The 16,452-nt window shown below is 36.7% G+C and overlaps 1 protein-coding gene across 9 annotated transcripts in view; it reads right to left on the bottom strand.

Annotated features, from left to right (window-relative positions):
* Positions 1-16,452, bottom strand: part of DDAH1 (dimethylarginine dimethylaminohydrolase 1) — a 252,938-nt gene that overhangs the window by 156,337 nt on the left and 80,149 nt on the right. The window lies entirely within an intron of this gene.

Consider the following 16,452-nt stretch of genomic DNA (forward strand, 5'->3'; position numbering starts at 1 on the left):
AGACAACCCACAGAATGGGGGAAAATATTTGCAAATGAAGCAACTGACAAGGGATTAATCTCCAAAATATACAAACAGCTCATGTAGCTCAATATAAAAACAAATAAACAAATAAACAAATAACCCAATCGAAAAATGGGTGGAAGAGCTAAATAGACATTTCTCCAAAGAAAACATACGGATGGCCAAAAAGCACATGAAAAGATGCTCAACATCACTAATTATTTGAGAAATGCAAATCAAAACTACAATGAGGTATCACCTCACACGGGTTAGAATGGCCATCATCAAAAAATCTACAAACAATAAATGCTGGAGAGGGTGTGGAGAAAAGGGAACCCTCCTACACTGTTGGTGGGAATGTAAGTTGGTATAGCCACTATAGAGAACAGTATGGAGGTTCCTTTAAAAACTAAAAATAGTACTACCATATGACCCAGCAATCCCACTCCTGAGCATATACCCAGATAAAACCATAATTCAAAAAGATACATGTATCCCAATGTTCACTGTAGCACTATTTACAATAGCCAGGACAGGGAAGCAATGTAAATGTCCATCAGCAGAAGAATGGATAAAGAAGATGTGGTACATATATACAATGGAATATTACTCAGCCATAAAAAAGAACAAAATAATGCCATTTGCAGCAACATGGATGGACCTAGAGATAGTCACACTGAGTGAAGTAAGTCAGACACAGAAAGACAAATATCATATGATATCACTTATATGTGGAATCTAAAACAAAAGGGTACAAATGAACTTATTTACAAAATAGAAGCAGAGTTACAGATGTAGAAAACAAACTTATGGTTACCAGGGCCTGGCAGGGGAGGGATAAATTGGGAGATTGGGATTGACATATACACAGTACTGTATATATACACACTATTGTATATAAAATAAATAACTAATAAGAACCTGCTGTATAGCACAGGGAACTCTACTCAATACTCTGTAATGGTCTATATGGGAAAAGAATCTAAAAAAAAGAGTGGATATATGTATATGTATAACAAATTCACTTTGCTGTACCCCTGAAACTAACACAACATTGTAAATCAACTATACCTCAATAAAAATTTTTTTAAAAAGTGAGAGGGAGCTTAATGTGTTTGAGGAAATTTTTTTAAAAATCCATGTGCTACAGCTGGAATGTGGGTGACATTGTTAACCCTGTTTTAAAAGTGAGGAAATTGAGGGTCAGCGCCCAGCTGAGAGCATGATACCAGGAGAAGGCTCCACCACGTGTGCTTCCCCATTGGTGGGGAGTTTGCCCTCAGGCCTCTCCTTCAGCCTTTTACAACTAGAAGAGCATCCCCTACAGACCTAGTGATGTCTTACCTGAGAGTTATCCAGAGTCAGAGAAATCAGCATGAAAAATCACCCTAAGAAAACATTATCTGCAGAAAATATAACACATTATCTGCAGAAAATATGACACAAATATAATACTACTTGTCTGGTAGTATTACAGACAAGAGTATAGTTTACAAGTAAATCAAGACTAACTCATGCAAAGATTATCTAATTTAGAAACAACATATGATTCATACTACTATCTCCATTAGTCTCATTAGATATAAATAATTATATATGTATATATGTATATATATATAACTTTTGTGCAAAAGCTAAAAGAAAATGGTAATTTGTGTTCATACAGGCCACATACGCAGCCACTTACTAAATTTTCCAGAGAATTTATTTAAACATCCCAGCAAATCAGTATATGCATCAGTACAAAATGCTGCACAGATTATCTGTAAGTTACTGGTCTAGGATATTTTATGTTTTTATACCCCAGAACATGGGCTTCAATTTTCTGTTCAGTTCTTAAGTTATTTTTAATGTATTTTTTTATATTTGAAAAAATTAACTATGCCATCTACCAATTCAAAAGTGGGAAAAAAATTTAAAAGGCCTTTAAAGAAAGACTTTTTCAAAAATATAGAAGGGAAAAAAAAAAGCAAGAAAACTGCCTTGGAAAGGAATTTTTCTTGTGGAAATGCTGTAATAGTTACATCATTTTAGGGGAAAATGGGACAAGAATATTATATAGAAAAATCAGAATCGCGCTTTTATGGAAAATCCATGGGTTCCCACAAAAAGACCACACAATGCAACTTTAAGAAGAAAGGAAAGAGATTTCAACTCTAATTTGTTTTTTGCCAAGAACTTTCTGACATCCTAATTACTTTTAGAAATTATCCTTTCAGGTATACTCTCCCTTTTGTGACTTCGTTAATGTTTCTTGAGCTTTACAATATCATCTGCCTCATTGCAATATGTTTCTGATTCTCATCGCAAATGGTCATCACTGGTAAGGTGCAGATCAGGAGAAGAGGCTGGACACTGTCAGGAAACACTGATGAATGTCAACTGATGAAGAATGAACTGTTAACATTTTGGGGAATAGTCCTCAGGACTTTATATCGGCCTACAATATCACATTCTATATAATTTTATATTACTTTATAATATTTATTCTAAGGAATATGGTGAAAATAATACACCCTTTAAAAGGAATTCTAATTTCATTGCCCTTTGAAAATTTAAACGTAATTTTTATTTTGCTTTAATTTGTGTTTTGCTTTTAAAAGATTCATTGTTTGTTATAGCCCAAGAGGTAGTAACTGAAAAGCTTAAAGTAGTTAATAACCTGAGATTATTTTTCCTCCCTCTTGTTTTCCCTTTATAAAAAAAAAACCAGAAAGAAATTAAATGCTTAATTAAATCAAACGAATTAACTGAACACTAGTATTACCATGACCAGTGTTTGCACCACTAATTGCTTATTGAGTATTACGACAGTGTTCACACAGTCTGAACATAGAACAGGTTTGGCCACGAATCAAAACAGGCAGTTTTAGTTCTACATGGTATGGGAACAGGTATTCTGGAGGTGGAGCCCATGTGAGTATCATCAAAACACCAGACAATTAAATATTGCTAGTTCAGTTTGATGGGCTTTGTTTTCATCCCTTTGGGGTGAAAACGGTGCTTGTAGCTCCCATTGGCTTGGCCCTGCTTGAGAGAGAGTCCTGTTGAGCTGGCCTAATCACATTTCCTGGAAGAGTTCACATAGATCTGATTTGGAAATTTCCAGAAATGAATATGTCCTTCTTAACACACACTGGAATCTAAGAAGATAATATTTCCTTGTCACATTGTTCTAAAGCAGACATTCAATTACATTGAAAGAGTACATCTGCTCTCAGAGGAACAACTGCAAGCAATTAAAAGAGAAAACAGAACACATAACAGAACAGCTAACTTCTTCAGGAGAATGGGAGAATGTAACCAATGCGGAGAGTTCAACGCTTCTATCCTCAAACTGTGGTATAGTCTCAATTCAACACAGAGGTTCTTCAGCGCTCCCCCTCCCACCCCTCATGCTGTCAGTCAGCCGCTCCAGTCCCCGTGGGGTCTCTCCCAGCCTAGGGTTAAAATGCTCCTTTCCACAACCAAGATGTATTCACGCTGGAGTTCATTCTTTCAGATTCTCCCTAAGCATCTAATTAAACTTAATAAACCTATTTGTGCTAGGATTTTACTAGATGAAAATAACTTTAATCAATTCAATACCTTTTACTGAGTGACTAAGTGTGCTAGGCACTGTGGTTAATAATCTGCTTAAGAAACAGTTTCTCTATTCATTTAAAAAATCGGGAACAACTGGGAAGCCCTACTGAAGCAGTTAAATAAGTCATGTTACATCCATACCTGTGGGATACTCTGTAGCCACTCAGAAGAATGCTTTTGAAAATACTGCTTTCATTCATTATGGATGTCAACTAAACTTACTGTGGTAATCATTTGATAATATATACACCTTAAACTTATACAGTGTAGTATGTCAATTATATCAATAAAATTGGGAAAAAAAGACAATGATGCTTTAGTATGATCCCAGTTTTATTTTTTAAATGTGCATAGGAAAAAAAGACAATGAAATATAATAGTAACTTTGGTTATCTTTAAGAAATGGGATTATATATGATTTTTATTTTCTTCAAACTTCTATGTACTTTCCAATTTTCTTCAAGGAGCATATACTGTGTTATAATCAGAAAATAAACAATTTAACAAGAAGACAATAGACAATTTCTCTGTGGAAGAGTTGTCAGTCTGGTCCAGATAATACTCGATTAAAAACTATAATGTATGTTATGTTATGGTAAATGTTGTTATTTTGCACAAGGTGTTACGAGAACATTTAATCACCCATATAGGTGACGGAATATTTAATATGATACTGCCCCCATTGATTTTGTAAATGTATTTAGTATTGTAAGGAAATGTACAGTTCACAATTCCATATCGAAAATCTTTGGTGCCAGATGTGTTTCAAAACTTGACTTTTTTGGATTTTAGAAATAATGTGGTGAGGGCTTCCCTGGTGGCACAGTGGTTAAGAATCCACCTGCCAATGCAAGGGACACGGGTTCGAGCCCTGGTCCAGGAACATCCCATATGCCGCGGAGCAACTAAGTCCATGCACCACAACTACTAAACCTGTGCTCTAGAGCCGCGTGCCACAACTACTGAGCCCTCGTGCCACAACTCCTGAAGCCCGCGTGCCTACAGCCCACACACCTCAACGAAGAGCAGCCCCCGCGCGCCGCAACTAGAGAAAGCCCGCACACAGCAATGAAGACCCAATGCAGCCAAAAATAAATAAATAAAATTTAAAAAAATAAACACACTTTACAAACATTTTAAAGCGTCAAAAAATACGCTTTAAAAATATGTAGGTCTTCTAAGTAGAAGTAATATTAATAGAGCTGGCAAAAATGCATTTCTCAGTACTTTTTTAAAGGCTGTCTCTAAGCCAAACATTTCCTAATCACTTTTGGATGAATATGGGCAGCTAAATGACCAAAAAGCTGTGCTTTCAGTCCTTAACTCTAAAACCGCCTAGTTTATTGATATATAGACAGTTCAGAAAAATTTTATTTATTTATTTATTATATATAGAGATATATATATATATAATGTGGGGGTTTTTTCAACCTTTGTAGTATAATGTGTGCAATGTCTGAGCTAATATTGCATGCCACTGAGGACAAGTAGCAATTTCCATGAAGTGACAGAGAAGCGGTTTTAGGGGAAAAAATGCCAAGGATGATTCATTTGAAATCAACCTTGAAAGTTTTCCTGCTGACGAGGCTGACAGAAGGGAGGACTAGGACAAAGGTTAAATTCTTCAGTTCTAGGAAACTGCTTTGTCTTTAGGGCTTACTCTTCCAAGCTTTGCTAGTCCATCAAGACAAACCATTTAATTTTCTCCTGTGGATACAAGATCGTCCACAGTCAGACTAACCATACAGAGCTTTTGACAGAAAAAGGAATTTCTCTACAGTTCTACAAACCATGCAGTCAATGAATGTTGATTTATTAATGCAAGCTGACCATCAAGATCTAAATTCCACAATAATCTCTCGAAATAATGATTTTGCATCATTACCATCTTCTCTTTGAGTAACCTAACTACCAGTATTTAGAAAATTGATTGATTTGACTTCCTGTATGTCTTTTCAGCCTCTGGCTGGAGTCATAAAAGCAGAAACATGGCCCTAGGGTAAAAGCAGGTGAGCAACTTAAGAGACATATGTACTTTGTGAGTCATTGGGAATTGGTGATTTTGAATATTTTCATCACTGCTCTCACATAATACTAAACTCTTCTTAGCAACTGATACAGGCTGCAGTGTGCTATGAATAGCACAACCAGAGCTTCAGTGAGTTTTTTTTCATGTTAAATGTACATTTATCAGACTCCTGTCTTCATAATCATCAAACTGAAAAATTATTAACTGATTAATATCAAATAATGCTGTGTAAGCACCATAAAAATAAATTAAGGACACTTGGGTCTTATCTTCTGGGACCTTACAATTTTGAACAGATGATGATGACAAACAAAGAAAACACATAAGCTATACAATAAATAATTGCATGAATTAAATAGATGAAACATGCTGAGAACAAACAAGACAGTTAACCTAGGTAGACTTTTAGTTGATGAGTGAAGAGGCAATTATAGAAGCAACCCACAGGGAACTGATTTTTAAAAGGGCCTAATTATTTAATTAAGACATTCTTTCCTGGAGAAGGGCAAATCCAGAGATTTTGCAGATTTGGTAACTGCAAAATAACTAAACTTCTTGGTTGGGAGAAATATTCCAGAACTTCTATTCTTTTTATCTCCAAACCTTACAATAAATGGCATTAGAACTAAGATCCAGCAAATTCTGTTGGATTTAAGTTTTGCCTTCAACCACATGTCGCTAAGAGCAAACGTGCTATTGATATTAAGAAAAGTGTCAGGACTATGCTCAAATGTATATTGAACTTAGGCTTGTGACAGTGCTTATTACTATAGAAAATGTTTTGTTTTGCCTTTTTTTAGGGGAACACAAATAATTTTTTTAATGAAAAAACAATTTCCGAAACAAAGAACATATACATCATTACATGTATTATAGTGGCATTATTTTACATTTTTGCAAAAGGGAGGATAGTTGCATTCTCCTATCTCCTTCTGCATTCAATCTATTGCAAATCTTGGTTTTTTAAAAAATAACAATTGTATATTTTAAAGGCATACATCACCATGTTTTGATATACATATACACAGTGAAATGATTACTACAGTCAAGCTAATTAACATATCCACCTCCTAACACATTTAGCATTTTTTTGTGTGTGTGGTGAAGGCACCTGAAGTCTACTCTCTTAGCAAATTTCTAGTATACAATACAGTGTTATTAACTATAGTCATCATGCTATACATTAGATCTCAAGATACTATAGAAAATGAATACTAACAGATATATCAATGGACACAGCATCAGTAGGACAATTAAAGTCAATAAACTCTGGAAACAAGTTATTATGAGGCCATATTTATACAAACATGTCTTAATATGGGGAAGTTCAAGCATTTATTTTTATCTACTCTGTTTAGGGTAAACTGAATTAACAAAAGATAATGGGCCTAATTCTAAAATTTGTCTCACTAGTGGCTTATTGACACAGCTGAAATGCTCCAAAATCAGCTCCTTTAGTTTGGAAAGTGAATTCTTTCAGCTAGGGAATATTAATGATTTGTTTTCTGCAAATTTAACATTTTAAAAGGGCATCTTTGAGAAAGACACATGAGAAAGATATCTAATTTACAAAGTGATAGAGTTACCCTGCTGTCACTCTTGCTCCCTGGCAAGCAAATGTGGATCTGAGGTTCTAGCCGAAGGCTCACTTCCACAAAGCGGTATCTATACATATGTAACTTACTTTACCACAAAGCATAAGAAATGTGGTTTTCTGGAGATAAGGATGAAAATCCACTGGATTGAGAGCTGTCATCTATGCTTTAAAATGTTAGAAATAAAATGCACTTAAACAGAGGAGATCCTTATAGAGATACCTTAGTTTGGGGATGTCCAGCAGACTTTTCAAACCACACACCAAAAAAATCTACAAAACTGAATGCATTCCAAAAAATCAAAAGGCTCATGGAGAATTGTCCTGACAGAATTCAGTTCTCACAAACCAATCAGGGGTTGAATAACACATTTACAATGCAGAGTTAGAATCCTCCTGTGAAGCATTTTTCCTAAGCATTGGACAGGATTTTATTAGAGAGTACTATGATATTTTTGTCTTTAACATTTCAGCCAGACTGTATATTTACTCATTCATTCAACCATCAAGTGCCTACTGGATATCAGCATTGGGAATGCAAAATGAATATGCTATGGCTTCTGAACTTCTTGAAACTAATAGGAAGGAACAAGTACGTAGAAAATCTCAATGGGGTTCAATAAATACAGGATGATGTCAGGAAAAACACTATCTCCATTTGGGGGGCCTTCATCAAAAGGAACAAATAGAAGGGTGGCCCAGGCAATGGAAATGGCATTTACAAAGGCATGGAGACAGGAAAAAAGCACTTTGGAGTCATGGCAAAACAACTCAAAATGAGTCGATTGGTGTAGAGAGATAGGTGGAGGCTAGATGACCAATGGAGAAGACATCTTTTATAGATGGTAAACAGAAATGAAAAGACCAGAATTACATTTAAGGACAACTCTTTGAGGTAGTATGATATAATGTCTCTAGAACAACTGGATGCTTAATTGGCCAAAGCAGTTGTGAGAAAAGTTATATCTTTGTCCACAGAAGAGAGATTGACCTCTTTCAAATGAATGATAGGTCCTTTTCTCAGCAGTTGCATCCTTGAATATAGGATCAACCACTGAGGGAAGTTGAAGGAGGAGGCATTACGCTCAGAGACGATCTGGGCATTACCGAGGGAGGACTTGAGAACCTGTGGCTATCATCTTTCAATCAAATGCGTGCATGTGGGGTACTTCAAGCTCTACTGGCAGTAACAAATGCAGATCCAAGAAAGGGGCAGTAGATGATAAGAATGGTCTACATTGTCATGGGGATTATTAAAGAACTGACTGGGAAAGCAATTTAATATAATTAATGGTTCAAATTCCTTCATCTTCAAATTGTGCCTGCATCAAATGTCAGCTTCTGCTATAATTATTCTGCTAATCAGCAATCTTCTTTCAAAATAAACAATATTTTCCCTATATCAATATAATCTTGTTTTTCCAAAGAAAATGTTTTTGTTATTATTTTAAATACATTTTATTTATTTAATTTCTTGAAGTGGTAGCACATTCACATACTTCAAGCATCAAAAGTATAAAACAATGTACAGCAATGTCTCTTTTCCAGCCCTGTCTTCTATCTGCCAAGTTCCTATCCCCTTAAGACAAGTAACCAACATTATTAGTTTCTCATTTACTTCCCAGGATTTTTAAATTGTATATACAAGCCACTACAAGTATAGATTATGTTCTGTTCTTTTTTTAACCCCGATAGTACACTATTTTGGCACCCTTTTCTCCCCACCTAAAAATAAATCTTGGAGATTGTATTAGTTAGTTCAGGCTCCCATAACAAAATCCCATACACTGGGTGGCTTAAATAACAGAAATTTATTTTCTCACAGTTCTGGAGACTGGAAATCATAGACCAGGGTGCCAGTATGGTCAGGTTCTGTGGAGAGCTCTTTTCCTGGCTTGCGGACAGCTGTCTTCTCACTGTGTCCTCACATGGCGGAGAAAGGCAGCAAGCTCACCGGTGTCCCTTATTATAAGGGCATAAGGGCAGCAGTCCCACCATGAGCGCCCCACTTGCATGACCTCATCTAACCCTAATTACCTCCCAAAGACCCTATAACCAAATATCATCACACTGGGGGATTAGGGCACCAACATATGAACTTTGGGGAGACACAAACAACTTAGTCCACACAGAGATCTTTCCATATAAGACATAAGACATTCTTTTTTTTTACAGCTACGCAGTATGCTATTGTTACATCATATACCTTTAAGGTTGGAACTGGGAAAACTGAAATTGTCTTTAATCATTCTTTGTTAATAGGAGCTGCAGAAAAAGTGTTAGGTATTGATAGGTGATGTTTCTGATGAGGGTCCACATAGGCTGGAATTATTATATTCTGATGATTGCTAGAGAAGTATCAAAACTCAAGCAATATGTTCAATATACATTCATTAGCTCATCACTAGATCCTCAAAACCTCAGCTTTCTAAATCAAATATGTTAGAAATGTTGTTCTAATATGAAGATACTTATTTGAAGATGAAAATTATATTAATAAAACATATAGCTATGAAATGTATTTTTGTTATGTCACTACTTACAAACAATAGTCAGCTTACACTTGACTGTTACTTATTAGACAGGCCATTCTAAACACATTAGTGTATACTGGGGTTATGAGAAGCGTACTTGTGTAGAAGAAGATTTAGTGATCTCTATAATTAGAGTTCAAATAGTTATTCTGTCAGAAATGGGAAAGAATCAAGAATGAGGAACAGGGAAAAGGTATGGCCACAAAATGCTTCTGGACAACCTCACTGAAAGCAAAATAATAGACTGTGTGCTACTCCAGCAGTCTGAACTATACTGCCTGAAGGAAGAGAGACAAAGTGAAAGTAGGTGAATAGAACAATGTGTCCTTAAAATATGGCTTAAATTGGATTCGGGGATAAGGGAGAGAGAGAAACCAAAGATCAAACACAAGGCTTTAAGCCTAAATGACTGAGTAGAAAAGTAATACTGTTGGCTGAGATAGGGTAGAAGATACCTAGGATGGGGTAAGAGTTTATTTTAGTATACATTATATTTGGGGGCTGGTGAGATATGTAGGTTAAAGTTATCAGCAGGCATTTAACAAAGACATTGATGTGAAGAGAGAGATCTGGAAGTTCTTTCAAGAAGTATTTGTGAGAATGAGAGAGAGGAGGCAGAGGGAGAAGAAGCAAGGACAGAATGATGGAGACCACTCACATTCAGAGACAGAAGGAAAAAGATGATTGTTAAAATATGAGTGGTCAGAGAGAGAGAAAGTAAACCAAGGTAGTGAGGTTATAGAAACCAAGAGGAGGGCCTAGTCAACTGTGTCACATGCTAGAAGAAAGACAAGCAGTGATATGAACCCCGGGACAGTAAGTTAGGAGAATGAGGTCAGATTTTAAGATATTAAATAATGAATTGAATAATGAGAAATTAAAGTCAAGAAATACTTTATATTGACTTTTTTTAGATGATTGTGGAGTAAAGGAGAAAGATAGGATAACAGTGATATTGCATCATATTTATATTCCACTTTAGGGCAACCATGTACTTCCACATACATTATCCCTTTTGATGATATCTCAAGGAGATAGTCTTGTAGGTAGATACGTGGGGAGAGATGCATCAGAGAGGAATAATTGGAGATACAAATAGAAGATGAAGTAATGGGTTGAGTTAGTTTTCTAAGGAGGTGAAAGACGGAAGAATTTAGTGCTGGAAAAGGGTAGGGATACCTCTAATTTTGAAACAGAAAGAAGAAACAGTGAGTTGGTGAAAGAACATTTTCAAGGTAAAAATAATTTAGAGAGACTCATCACTCAAGACCTGAAAGTAACCAAGGTAACCTTGAATTGAGGGCCTAACTGACAGGAGAAATGTGAAACAAGTGGGGAAATGATGATGTTGGCATAAAAAGTCAAAACACTGACTCTACTCAGTCACAAGCTCTCCAGATCTCTTATACAATACAATATTCCTCCCACTAACACAATGGTGAATGGACATTGAAAGTACTGGAGCCAAGAACAAACAGTTCAGTGTCTTAAACAACCCAGCAAAGACTTCAAGAGAAGCTCATCCACTATGAATTCAATTTACAAGTCTGCTTTGAGTTCCCACCCACAGCCCACTCTACAGGAAGCAAAAATTTTAAGCAAATTGTTAGAATAATGCATTCCCACAGGACATGACATCCTGAAGTTTTTCAAACAACAGCGATGTCACCTTCAATCACCCTCTTTAGAGGTTCTGCTTTTTCTACGATAGTACCCAAGTGTTTATAACTTTCTCCGTTAAAAGGTATGTATACTAAGAAATAAATTTAAGTTTTTAACTCTATGAGCCAACATACTGGGAGACAAAAGTATGATAGGCTTCCTTTCTTGGCTGAAAAGAATGGACATGTCCATTCAGGCCTTGCAGTATCTTAGCTAGACATCCTGAGATTCTAGTCTTTTGGCTCTTTGAACCAACTCTACCATTAAAATATTAGTTACTCTATTACCTCTGATAGAAGATAAAGGTTACTATTCTGGTGTGCCCAATGCACCTCTTTCCATAGAAAAAAATTCTAATGAAAATGGCAGATATGTGCCCTCAATTGGACCAATCATATTACCCCATCTTCCTGGTTGTGATTGGTTTGGGAAGGAATATATGACCTAAGTTGGCCCCATGAAAGTCATTCTTGGGATTGTTTTCAGACTGGAGCCAAAGAGGAAAAAAATCTTTCTTTGCTGATAGAAGAGCTGCTAGGATGAGATGAGAGACCAAGGTTGATAGGAGCCATGTGCCCCATGGCATGGAGAAAGCCATCTGCAAAGAGCACCAGACACCCTGGTTAGAAATAGAGTGTGACCCCTGAAAGTGTTCCTGCCACAGAATCCAGACACCCCCAGGACCAGTTCCCTGCATCATGTGTTTGGGTTATACCAGCCAACAAGTTCTCCTTTTCGTTTGAGCAAGTTAGGATTCAGTCATTGGCAAACCAAAGTGGCCCAACTTGTGCACAGGATATCTTATACTTACAATGTGTTCAATAAATATATATTGATTATCTGGTTGCTTTGATGTCAGTGCTTTTTCTGTACCTTTTGCTTCTGCACTTTCTCTGTGTTCTACAACTTCATTCTCAATAAGGCTTGATCAAAAGTAAGGCTGCAATTTTCCAGTAATAATTGGGTGCCCTAGCCCCACAACACTGGCAAAGGTCATTTAATATGTCTGTGTCTCAGTTTCTTAATTTGAAAAATATGGCAAATAATAACCGTGGCTATTTTTTTAGCATCCCCTATATTCCAGATACTGGCCTAATGCTTAACATATATTATTCTAATTCCTACAGCAATTTTCTAACACATGCATAATGATCCCCATTTTATAGATGAGGATGCTGAGATGCAATGAGTTTAAATGAATTGACCAAGGTCATACAGCTTGAGTGACATAATTCTGATTCCTACCCAGGTTAGTCTGAGCCTGTATTCTTTCCAATGTCCTATGATGACTTGCTTATTCAAAAAGCTTATGTGTGTAATAAGATAATGCAAGTAAAATTGAAAATGGTGAAAAATCATTCTCCAATTGACAACAAAAAATGTGGAAGTGGGCCCAAATATTAGCAAGGAAGATTTAGGTTAAGGAGAACATTCTGACTACCTCAATTATGGCATTTAGAAACAGTAATTGAAAAAAACGAGTGCTGAATCTCATATAAATGAGAAATTTTATGACGAGAGAAAGTACAGCCAAGATTCTGTTCCATGTCTGAAGCCTCAATAAAACTCAGAAGGACATAAGTAAGCAAGCTTTGCTAAGCTAGGGAGAACCGAACCTCTTCTCATTTTCCCCATGGAACCATCAATACCTAGGACCTGGCATTTCCTTTGTGGTCCTGTTGATGAAGTGTGCTTATAAGATATGAACATTTTGACTTACAGATCTGAATGCTAACATCAGTAGTGTTTGGAAAAAATATGTAGTAATGCTGTCTATGTACCATTAAAATATATGCAAATCCTATTTTTGTAAAGTTTAACTAAAAGAAGGAAAAGACCGAGTCTATGTATTGAATGACATTTTGTAGTAAAACTCTTGTGTTCTTCAAGCTATAATTACTATTTCAAATAACTTCAAGGAAACCACATTATGAACTACCTGTTTTATGTCCATTTTCTTCATTAGACTGTGAATGCTTTGGGAACAGAAATTGTGTCTTACTCATCTTTTTATCTCTAGAATCTAACATAGGTGAAATATGGCCTAGGTTACATTATAATTTTCATGGGTCCCAGGAACTCTAGTTTTCATGGACCTCTTCCTCCATAAAAATATAAAAAATTGTATTTTATACCTTGGTATAAAGATGAATATATTAGTTTCACATATTTTAATATTTTCTTCGACCTAAGAGTTTATTTTTTTCTTTTGGTTTTAAAGGAAATTAAAACAATTGCACAGGTCCCTAAAACTATTGCTATGCCAGGTGCTATGCCTATCTTGCCTGTGGACAACTCAGTCCTGATATGTGTTAAGTACAATTTTTTTAAATGAATGAAATGAATAAATGATTTTAAATTAACATCTATCTGATGGTACTGATTCTTAGAGCTTCTATTTTGGAGTAACGCTCAGCTTAAACTAGTTTTCAAAAACAACTAATTAATAAAATCATCACAAAGTACTAATATTCATTTAATCTGAAGCCAACTATTGAAATGCACCACGGTACACAAAATTAAAGCTCAAAAGCAGTGCATAAGAAGCTTGTCAAAGTGACAAAATAAATATTTAAAAATAATATCAGAGGTTGCTATAATTTTGAACAAATACAGCCCACCTCTTAAATAGTGAAAATTAAATATTTTCTTTTTTAAACTCTGACATTCCAAGAGAGTCAGTTCATAAGGTAGATACTTAAAAAAATGTGGGCTTATACTTGGAGCCGCATAGTTATTGACTGTAATTTAGTTCAATGTGTGCCCAGAACGCTGGCCCTGCTGCCTTTCACAACATTGCTTTTGGAACTCAGCATTTCTCCACTGCTATTTCCAGAGACATCTTTTTAAAATAGAAAATTGATTGATGAAATCTTAGGCATGAATAAATGCTAATGCATATAATAAATTAAAACGCTGTCATTTTATAAGAAAGGTTTATTGGCTAACTGTGCTATTTCTTCTAGTAATTCAAAACCCAGTGTTTAATTTGCAGAATGAAATGCGGAAATCAATTATTCAGTTCGTAGTACGGTAAAATTGATTTTCAAAATTATGTTTTGGGAGGCAACCAGCCTGATTTATCCACTGACTTAAAATGTAGAGTCATATCTGAAAAGTTTTTCCCCACTTCAAAATGTATTGAACAATGCTCAAACTATGAGGAAGCATTTTTGCATTGCCTGGACAGCATTGTATGCAAATTAATATCTGGATGATAATTCAGATTCACCTTTCCAAAAGGGATATCATACATATAAAGTAGTGCTAGTATTTATGGGATGGACATTTACCAGAACAGCTTTTAAAGGTTACATAATAAAAGTGCATTAAAGCTGCCTAAATTGATTAACCATTGATACTGAAATGGATTCAGCTAATGGATTCTGCCTCCCCAGAAAGTGCCCCCTTTTAATAATAATTTTCAAAAAGCAAAAAACATGCTTTTCCTTCTCTTTTTCATAACATCTAGCCACCTGAGTAACGGCGGGAGAGGGAAGGGGACTGCCCACACCTTGCCTGGGCCGGCAGGAGGAAGAGGTCGTCTAGTGATCAGACACTCTCGCTTCTCCTCTCCAAAGGGCAAATGGGCTGCCTCAGCAGCTGTCATATCCTGCTGCCCTTCGAAACAGGAAACCAGTCTAGAATTTCAAACTCACCTCCTGAATTGCATTATCAAACTGGTAGTCTTGCCAGATCCTTGTAAATGCCTGTTAAATGTGAAGGTGGCTTTGAGGGGCTGGTGAACAGGGAGGGCCTCTGTGTTTGGGAGGGGGCACTACTTGGCTCAGCTACCTGCCATCTATTGGGTGGTTCTGGAGGTGAAACAAGCACAGCAGATGAGGAGGACACACAAGGTCACTTGGTCCATCTCATGCCAGCAGGGAGAATCATATCCCTGTGCAAGGTTGAACCCATAAGGGGTCTTGTAATGAGGCTGCTAGTTATCCCAAGGCACATAATGGGGAGCTTTAAAGATCTAGGTTGTAGACTCACAAATCACAGTTATTCCACTAGCCTTTCAGCCAGACAAGCCCCTTGTTTTCCCACATTCCCCATACGATACCCTGCTCTGGCCATCTTATTGCTCGTGAGCCGTTCCAGCAGAGGGCAGGCAGGGGAAAGGAGAGGAGTCCTATATTACAGCACATCATCTAGAGTGTTCTGAACATGTTAAGGCAGATTTTCTGGATTACTAAGAACAACAAATGTTTTTCTGTCCAAAAATTTTTTTTTCCTGTCTATCTGTCTGTATAAGGTGTTACCAGTTTTCAGGAGCTCGTCTCTCAAGGAATTCACAGTCTGGTTTGGGAAGGCAAAATGAAGACACGTGAAATAGTGAGAAAGCCAGACTCTAAAGCCATCCCAAGCTATCCTAAGTAAATTCATGAGTTTCAAGAGAAGGAAGAAGGTCTTTGGGCACTGAGGTCAGTGACAGCATTTATAGATTAAAAGTATGATCAGGGCAGAGAAGTGAGAGTCGGTGTTTGGGTGAATGTACTTGTAGAAAAATTCTGTGAACAGGTTTGGATGATAGCCTCACAGAGAGGATGTATAGGCATTCTGTTGGAGTTTGGTTTATGTCGGACAGATCTCATTGGATCTTAGCACCAGGCCTTTGTGGTGATCAGCCAGAGTGAAAGGACTGGGAGATTCAGGATTGGCTGGCATTCCACGAGGAAAAAGAATCAGTATCTTTCCGTATCATTCATTAACGTCTGTGTGACAACGTCATGAGCAACTCACTATGGGGAGAGCTTCATTAGATAAACAGGGCTGCAAAATTCATAGCCCAGGAATGCGGGTTGGAGAGGCACTCCCAGCCACAGCTGCTACCTGAACACCCAGGACTGGCTAGGAACCAAGCAGACATGCTGAAACCAGGAGCCTCAGCGACGAATGGCAATGTTACAGCCGCTTAATCCTGAAATGAAAAGTAATTGCTTCTGGCTTAAAGAATAAAGGAAAAACAAGATCAGCCTTGGCTGAATCATATGTTTTCCCCCAAAACAACCAAGCTATAGGCCAGGTTCTAAAACTTTCCT

The sequence above is a fragment of the Balaenoptera acutorostrata genome, chromosome 1, assembly GCF_949987535.1.
Source record: "Balaenoptera acutorostrata chromosome 1, mBalAcu1.1, whole genome shotgun sequence".
Taxonomy (NCBI): domain Eukaryota; kingdom Metazoa; phylum Chordata; class Mammalia; order Artiodactyla; family Balaenopteridae; genus Balaenoptera; species Balaenoptera acutorostrata.